The following is a 10,183-nucleotide window of genomic DNA, read 5'->3' on the forward strand; positions in this document are numbered from 1 at the left end:
TTGGCGCCTCCTCCATATAAATACAGTAGCACGCTCACGCCCCCTCCACTCCTATTGGTTTAAAGCATATGACGTCAACGATGACGCTAATGCATGCCGGAAAAGAAAAAGAGCACGGCGCTTATTAACATATATTACAGGTTAACCATACCTACGTGGCGGCCATTACAGCAGGGTCCAGCATCTGTCGTTTCATCCTGGAAAATATTCATGACAAATTTGTGCTTTTTTTTTTCAATGTGCTATTGGGTTTTGCACTGTATGAAAAAAATGTTGAAAAGGAATTTTACCTTTGCAACCTCATTATGCTATTGGCTAAGTTTTATATTCATAAATGTCAGTTTCTCAATACCCGACCTGTTTTTTTGTGCCTTTAAAAAATTAATTAGAACTCTACAACACTTTCTACCTCTAACAACCAAAAAGCTGTGAAAACCACAATCCCCTCCTACACTAAGATACTGTGTTCCAAATTTGGATTATTTACGGAACTTGTTTGAGCCAATGGCTTTACATGTTGTTACATACATACATACATATATATATATATATATATATATATATATATATATATATATATATATATATATATATATATATATACATATACATGTATATATATATATATATACACATATATATATATACACCTATATATATATATATATATATATATATATATATATATATATATATATATATATACACATATATATATATATATACACACATATATATATATACACCTATGTCTTGATTGGATTATCCGGAGAATAGTGCTCGATACCGTGGTAGAGCGCAATATGTAGGTGTGGGAAAAAATCACAAGACTACTTCATCTCAGAGATGAAGTAGTCTTGTGATTTTTTCCCACACCTACATATATATACACCTATATATATATATATATATATATATATATATATATATATATATACATATATATATATATACACACATATATATATATATATATATATATATACACACATATATATATATATATATATATATATATATATATATATATATATATATAGACTATCCATTAATCCATTTTCTACCGCTTATTCCCTTTGGGGTTGCGGGGGGCGCTCAGTTACAATCGGGCGGAAGGCGGAGTACACCCTAGACAAGTCGCCAACTCATCGCAGGGCCAACACAGAGAGACAGACAACATTCACACTCACATTCACACACTACGGCCAATTTAGTGTTGCCAATAAACCTATCCCCAGGTGCATGTCTTTGGAAATGGGAGGAAAGCGGCGTACCCGGAGGGAACCCACGCATTCACGGGGAGGACATGCAAACTCCACACAGATATATCCCGAGCCCAGGATTGATCACAGGATTACTCAGGACCTTCGTATTGTGAGGCAGACGCACTAACCCCTCTTCCACTGTGAAGCCCTATATAGACTATATTATACATATATATATATATATATATATATATATATATATATATATATATATATATATATATATATATATATATATATACATACATATATATATATATATATATATATATATATATATATACATATACATATATATATATATATATATATATATATATATATATATATATACATATACATATATATATATATATATATATATATATATATATATATATATATATATATATATATATATATATATATATATATATATATATTAGGGGTGTGGGGAAAAATCGATTTGAATACGAATGTGCGATTCAGAATCGATTCTCATTTTTAAAAAAATCTTTTTTTTTTTAAATAAATTTTTTATTTTTTTTATTTTAAGCAATCCAACAAACCACTACACAGCAATACCATAACAATGCAATCCAATTCCAAAACCAAACCTGACCCAGCAACACTCAGAACTGCAATAAACAAAGCAATTGAGGAGACACAAACACGACACAGAACAAACCAAAAGTAATGAAACAAAAATGAATATTATCAACAACAGTATCAATATTAATTATAATTTCAGCATAGCAGTGATTAAAAATCCCTCACTGACATTATCATTAGACATTTGTAAAAATAATAAAAAAAGAACAATGGTGTCACAGTGGCTTACACTTGCATGGCATCTCATAAGCTTGACAACACACTGTGTCCAATGTTTTCACAAAGATAAAATGAGTCATATTTGTGGTTCGTTTAATAGTTAAAACAAATTTACCTTACTGCAATCAGTTGATAAAACATTGTTCTTTCCAATTATAAAAGCTTTCTTTTTTTGAAAAATCTACTACTCTGCTAGCATGTCAGCAGACTAGGGTATATCCTGCTGAAATCCTATTTTATTGAATGAATACAGAATCGTTTTGAATCGGAAAAATATAGTTTTTGAATCGAGAATCAAATCAAATCGAAAAAAATCGATATATTATTGAATCGTGACCCCAAGAATCGATATTGTATCGAATCGTGGGACACCCAAAGATTCACAGCCCATGGTTGTAGCTGAGATAGGCGCCAGCGCCCCCCGCGACCCCGAAAGGGAATAAGCGGTAGAAAATGGCTGGATATATATATATATATATATATATATATATATATATATATATATATATATATGTACACATATATATATCCATATATATATACATATATATATATATATATATATATATATATATACACATACATATATATATATATATATACACATACATATATATATATATATATATATATATATACACATATATATATCCATATATATATACATATATATATATATATATATATATATATATATATATATATATATATGTATATATGTATATATATATATATATATGCCTGTGGCCGGGCCAAGTGATTAGGAGGCCAAATACTTTTGGCAATATAGTGTATTTACAACTACTGTATATTTAGAATTATTATTTTGATTTATTTCATCAGGAGAACTAACATCAGAACGACTCAGTTGCATGCTTCCGGGCACAGCCGCACACGTCCTCGAGACCAAACATGGAGCCTCTTGTTTAGTTGTCCACATTCTCTCTATACACGACTCTGACTATAGTTTCAGAATAACTGGTCTATACCGTATGGTGACTGAATAATGTCAACAATAAGTATTTTGATAAGCTCATGTATGAATGATAATAACAACTACAAAAGCACTTGTTCCAGGACCTATTCCAGACATTTTATGAACATTGCATCCAAATACGTCCATTACTTAAGTTGCTAACTATCGGGATACGCAACTGGTTCCTTTTTTTAATGAAGCAGCACATTTTTCAGAACACCAGCATTTTTTTTGTCTTCCCCCCATGCCACATGTCATTGTTTCCCATTTATCTCGGAAGTTACTAGTCGGAGATGGGACTTGTATCACAGCCAAGTTATGCACTGGAAAAACTGAAATCTAAGTAAGATAAAATATCTCAAATAAGGGTGATATTTGCTTATTTTCTGTCTAACAGGATAATTCTTCACACAAAGCAAATTTTATGTTAGATTGTTTTACTTGTTTTAAGGGTTTTGGTCCTAAATGATCTCATTAAGATATTACAGCCTGTTGCTGATTTTATGACCTACGTTTGTATATTGAGTAAAACATGCTTGAAACTAGAATATCAACTGTTGCAAAGCTGTGTCTTCAGTACTGACCAGTATAAAACTACTTTTTTAAATAAATAATTTCTTACTTCAAGCATGAAAAAAAAAAAATCATGATGCCGATCGCATATCATTATGTCAAGATAATGGCACTAGCATTCACTTAATTTAACGATATTTTTTCAACATCTTGAGCAAAAACGTCTCATTTTTTTTCTACCAAGAAAAGTGCACTTGTTATTAGATTTATATAGCGCTTTTTCTCTAGTGACTCAAAGCGCTTTACATAGGGAAACCCAATATCTATGTTACATTTTAAACCAGTGTGGGTGGCACTGGGAGCAGGTGCGTAAAGTGTCTTGCCCAAGGACACGACGGCAGTGACTAGGATGGTGTAAGCGGGGATCGAACCTGCAACCCTCAAGTTGCTGGCACGGCCGTTCTACCAACCGAGCTATACCGCCCGAATAGAGAGAATATACTTATTTTAAGGTATTTTTGGGTTCTTTGAGGTTAGCTAATTTTACTTATTTTGGAAAGTCTTGACAAGCCACATTTTCTTGTTGTTTTGGCAGATAATTTTGCTTTCTTCCAATAAGATAACCCTAATTTTTGTATTTTTTTTCTTGTTTTTGAACACTGACTTTTTGCAGTGTGAACATCGCAGTTACAAAGTCACAAATAAAAATAGCCACATCCACAAACACTAATCTAGCGCTTGCTTTGTGTGAATATAAACAACTTCTGGACAAATATTCGCTCCTTTTGCGACATTCAGACATGGTGGGCTAAAAGGAAACACAAAGACACCAATATCCATCCATGCATCCATTTTCTACCGCTTATTCCCTTTTGGGGTCGAGGGTAGACACCAATATACAACATAAAAAAGGTAATTTATACAGCACTAACATTGCCTTATACGTCCAACAATACAACCTGTATGGCTGATGTATTTCGTCATACACTAGCCAGAAGTGATAATATTGGCTACTACAGGAGCTTCTATTATTGTTTACACTTAAAACAGCCATCTTTGAAAGCCAACTCGGGGGTTGGTGAGTACTTTTGGACTTCCCGAAAAGGGAACCTGACCTAGATGCAGCGTTCCAGTTGAAACTCCCAACTAGGAACACGGAAATGTCCACTTTCCAGTACAAATGGAACTCAACATAAGCAATGGAATACCCTGCTGGCACTTTTCCCCTGCTAGGTTCGCCGTAGGCATGCAGCTAAATGGGCTTGAACAAACTAGTGATAGCTAGGATTGTTATCCTGTACGGCAGTGGTCCCCAACCACCGGGCCGTGGCTCTATTGGTACCCGGCCGCAGAATAATTTTTTCTTCATTTTTACTAAAAAAAAAAAAATTTTTTTTTTTTTTTTTTTTTTTTTTTACTAAATCAACATAAAAAACACAATATACACTTACAATTATTGCACCAACCACAAAAACCTCCCTTTTTCATGACAAAAACATCCCTTTTTGGGACGGAGTGGCGCAGTGGAAGAGTGGCCGTGCGGAACCCGAGGGTCCCTGGTTCAAATCCCACCTAGTACCAACCTCGTCACGTCCGTTGTGTCCTGAGCAAGACACTTCACCCTTGCTCCTGATGGGTGCTGGTTGGCGCCTTGCATGGCAGCTCCCTCCATCAGTGTGTGAATGTGTGTGTGAATGGGTAAATGTGGAAGTAGTGTCAAAGCGCTTTGAGTACCTTGAAGGGAGAAAAGCGCTATACAAGTACAACCCATTTAATTTATTTATTTACTTTTTCATTAATTATTAAGCATTGACCAGTACGCGTATACAAAAAGGTACGCGGATACAAAAAGGTTGGGGACCACTGCTGTACGGTACTTCGGAGAAGGCTGGAGGTAATGTTTGTTGGTTGGGGTTTTCTTACACAGATAAGGTAAAGAAAAAATAAAATAGGGCAGCAATTTCTGTCAAACTGTGCGTGTGTGCTCAGTCATGAAAAAACTTAGTTATAAGTAGTACTGTAGTATGTAGTATAGTATGTGGTTCTTGTGGAGAGTCTTTGAAAAGCATAATAATAACTACATGTGACATGTCCCTTTAAGCTGCATGCCTAGGCAGGCCCAGGGGCGCCATTAGGGTGTGGCTACCTAGGCCTATGCCGTGGATGTTTTCTGAAAAGCCCTGAATCCTAAATTTTACTTTTGAGGGGCTAAAAAAAAACCCTCTCAGAAGAAACATGAAGCAGCTGCGTAAAGTAGCCTGCATGCAGCCTACCTGAGCCTCCAAATGACAAAGAAAGTGTTGCGACTGGCCCTAAGCCAGAAGTCTGACCCCCAAAGCAGAGGCAGAGGCAGGATGACGTAACAATACAATTAATAAATAACAAGAAACGCACTACAAAAACTACAACTGAAATTTACGGGTGACAAAAGGCCACCCAGAAGCTAGCAAAGTAGAAAAGTGCATATAAAAAGGCAATACTTAGGCCGTGTTTACACTAAGGCCATGTTTACACTGAGTCGTTTATCCCCTTAAACAACTAATTATTTAGCCTAAGCCCCGTTTCAGCCACACTAAACCAGCGTTAAAGATTCGCCTCTTCGGACAAATTTTTACACGGGTAAGTCAGCCGTGTATTTCTTGAATCTCCGGCACTTAGCTTTGTATGGACTCATTGATCCATTACAAAGTGACTTCGGAAAGAAAGTGAGGCCAGAAAGACCGCGCCCACACAGGCAGTGACGCCAGAAAAAATGTGCCACAGCCAGCTTCATAATAAAGCGGTTTCGTAGCTCGGAGCTAACCACTGGAAATATGAAGACGAGACATCCAGACATTCCTGCGTTTCTCATTCTTCTACATCAGGGGTCGGCAACCTTTACCACTCAAAGAGCCATTTTGACCCGTTTCACAAATGAAAGAAGACAAGGTTAGCTGCAATTATTCTAGGGAATATCTGCTGGTGGTCCCCCATATAAAAGTAATAAGGGGGTGCCATGAAGCCATTGCCTTCAACGCCTTCTACAATACGTACAGACAGTTTGCCAGTACAGCTGCATGTTGTATGTGGCCTCCGCAGATACACATACACGACTGCAAGGCATACTGGGTGACACAGAGTACACCGAAGGTTGTGATATAAACAGTTTTAACACTCTTACTAATATGCACCACACTGTGAACCCACACCAAACAAGAATGACAAACACATTTCTGGAGAACATCCGCACTGTAACACATTATAAACGCAACATAACAATTACCCAGAATGCTATGTATCCATGACTCTTTCAGGCTATATTATACACCTCGCTAGCACCAAACCCCCCCCCCCCCCTTCCGCGCGCCGGTTGAGGTGGGCGGGGGTGTATAATATAGTCAGGCATAGTCATGGATGCAAAGGATTCTGGGTATTTGTTGTGTTGCGTTTATGTTGTGTTACTATGAGGATGTTCTCCGGAAATGTGTTTGTCATTCTTGTTTGGTGTGGCTTCACAGTGTGGTGCATATTAGTAAGAGTGTTAAAGTTATTTTAATCACAATCTTCAGTGTACTCTGTGTCACCCAGTATGCCTTGCAGTCGTGTATGTGTATCTTCGGAAGCCACATACAACATGTTACTGTACTGGCAAGCTGTCTGTACATGTTGTAGAAGGCGTTAAAGGCAATGGCTTCATTGAACCCCCTTATAAATGTTTAAGGGGTGACCACCAGCGGTTATTCGCGAGAATGGTTGCGGCTCCAATTGTCTTCTTTAATTTGTGAAACGCGTCAAAATGTAGAGGGCGCTAAAAGTAAAGCCATCACGGCACGCCCTCAATATTGTTGTCCAAGTGAAAATCGACGAATGTTGACCCCAGGTGATGACCGGAAGAGGCTTCGAGAACCGGAATCCCCCGTAACAATCGGGGGAGTCGGCAATTGTGCAGCTGAGCCACATCTGAGTGGCCAAAGAGCCGTATGCGGCTCCGGAGCCGCGGGTTGCCGACCCCTGTTCTACATGTGCAGAGGGTTGTGGGAATCACACATGAATACCTTAAGAGAAAGCGATTGCAGCTATTTCGGATAGATAAATTCTCAGATGGCAAGAGAACTTTCGAATGTCAACTGTGATTCTACTTTGCGAAAAACTTTGTCCATTTGTCGAAGGAGAGACAACGAGAATGCGAGCTCCCGTGGATGTGATTTAAAAAAAAGCTAGTGTGTGCTTTGTATTACCTGGCCATTGAGGGAAGGCAAGGGAAAACTACAGAAAACAACAAATGCATTTGGACTGGCAAAGCAGACTGTATCAGTTATTGTCTGCCTTGTATGTCGCAAACTCAACATATAGGTCCAGAGTATATAAGTCACCAAAAACGAATGGACAATGAAAGTGAAGGCAAAAGAGTGAAGAGTGTCTTGTCTGCATATCTGGATCCTTAGATAGATTGTTGTAAAATGTTCTTTATCACATTGTTTACGTTTCTAATAGAGATTTGATTAATTTATGATGGCTCAGGTGTGATTCACTACAATAGGGCCCCACAGCACACTGGAGTCCATCCATCCATCCATCCATTTCCTACCACTTGTACCTTTTGGATTCACAGGTGCTGGAGCCTATCTCAGCTGTAGGCGGGGTACACCCTGGACAAGTCGCCACCTCATCGCAGGGCCAACACAGATAGACAGACAACATTCACACTCACATTCACACACTAGGGCCAATTTAGTGTGGCCAATCAAAATATCCCCAGGTGCATGTCTTTGGAAGTGGGAGGAAGCCAGATAACCCGGAGGAAACCCACGCAGTCACGGGGAGAACATGCAAACTCCACACAGAAATATGCCGAGCCCGGGATTGAACTCAGGACCTTCGTATTGTGAGGCAGATGCACTAACCCCTGTCCCACCATGCTGACCTACACTGGATTCCAGTTAATTGAAATACCAGAACACCGGATATTGTTCAGTAGGAGTGTGGGAAAAAATCGATTCGGATTTGAATAGCGATTCTCACATTGTGCGATTCAGAATCGATTCTCATTTTTAAAAAATCGATTTTTTTTTTTTGTAATCAATTTTTTTTTCTTTTTTACCAATCCAACAAAACAATACACAACAATACCATAACAATGCAAATCCAATTCCAAAACCAAACCTGACCCAGCAACACTCAGAATTGCAATAAACAGAGCAATTGAGAGGAGACACAAACACGACACAGAACACACCAAAAGTACTGAAACCAAAATGAATATTATCAACAACAGTATCAATATTAGGTATAATTTCAGCATAGCAGTGATTAAAAATCCCTCATTGACATTATCATTAGACATTTATAAAAATAAAAAAAAGAACAATAGTGTCACAGTGGCTTACACTTGTATGGCATCTCATAAGCTTGACAACACACTGTGTCCAATGTTTTCACAGAGATTAAATAAATCATATTTTTGGTTTGTTTAATGGTTAAAACAAATTTACATTATTGCAATCAGTTGATAAAACATTGTCCTTTACAATTCTATCAATCAATTAATCAATCAATGTTTATTTATATAGACCTAAATCACAAATGTTTCAAAGGACTGTACAAACCACTACGACTACAATATCCTCGGAAGAACCCACATAAGGGGAAGGAAAACTCACACCCAGTGGGACGCCAGTGACAATACCATGAATTCATTAACGTGAACCCCGACTTAAACAAGTTGAAAAACGTATTCGGGTGTTACCATTTAGTGGTCAATTGTACGGAATATGTACTGTACTGTGCAATCTACTAATAAAAGTATCAATCAATCAATCAATCAATGATGACTATGAGAACCTTGGAGAGGACCCCCCCCCCTCTGGGGGACCGAAAGCAATGGATGTCGAGTGGGTCTAACATGATACTGTGAAAGTTCAATCCATAGTGGCTCCAACACAGCCGCGAGAGTTCAGTTCTAAAAGCTTTTTACAAAAATCTCCTACTCTGCTTGCATGTCAGCAGAATGGGGTAGATCCTGCTGAAATCTTATGTATTGAATGAATAGAGAATCTTTTTAAATCGGGAAAAAAATCGATTTTGAATCGAATCGTGAAGAGCTGGTTGAGATTCCACTCTACAGCCTCCGTTCCTCACTACAAGAGAGTGTCTTGCTCTCTACACCTGCTGCTCATTGCTGAGACTCCACCCAACCTCATCCCTACACGTGACTTCTGATGTCAACATTTCAGCCCTTTTCCCGCAGCTGTCAAGGCCTGAGCCATTCTCCAGGGATTCAGGTGTAGTCCACTCCTTCTTAACTCAATGTGAATTGCAGTTTGAACTCCAAACTACGGCATTACACTCTGAACAAGCCTGTGTAGCATTTGTGGTATCGCATCTTACTGTAAAGGCAGCAGCTGGGGCCACAGACGAGTGAAATCAATATTCCACCATCTGATCCTCCTATACTGCGTTTTCAAAGGCCATGCAACAGATATTTTAGTAAACCACCCTTCCTGGCAGTGAAGCTGCACACTCTCTACTCAAGTTACACAAGGGGCGTGGTTGGGTTTTAATCTATGCCATGGGTGTCAAAAAGGTATAATACATCTCGCCACCCGAAAGATAAAAATGAGCTGCATTTTCTTAATGAAAG

Source organism: Nerophis ophidion, linkage group LG13, assembly GCF_033978795.1.
Source record: "Nerophis ophidion isolate RoL-2023_Sa linkage group LG13, RoL_Noph_v1.0, whole genome shotgun sequence".
In the NCBI taxonomy this organism is placed as follows: domain Eukaryota; kingdom Metazoa; phylum Chordata; class Actinopteri; order Syngnathiformes; family Syngnathidae; genus Nerophis; species Nerophis ophidion.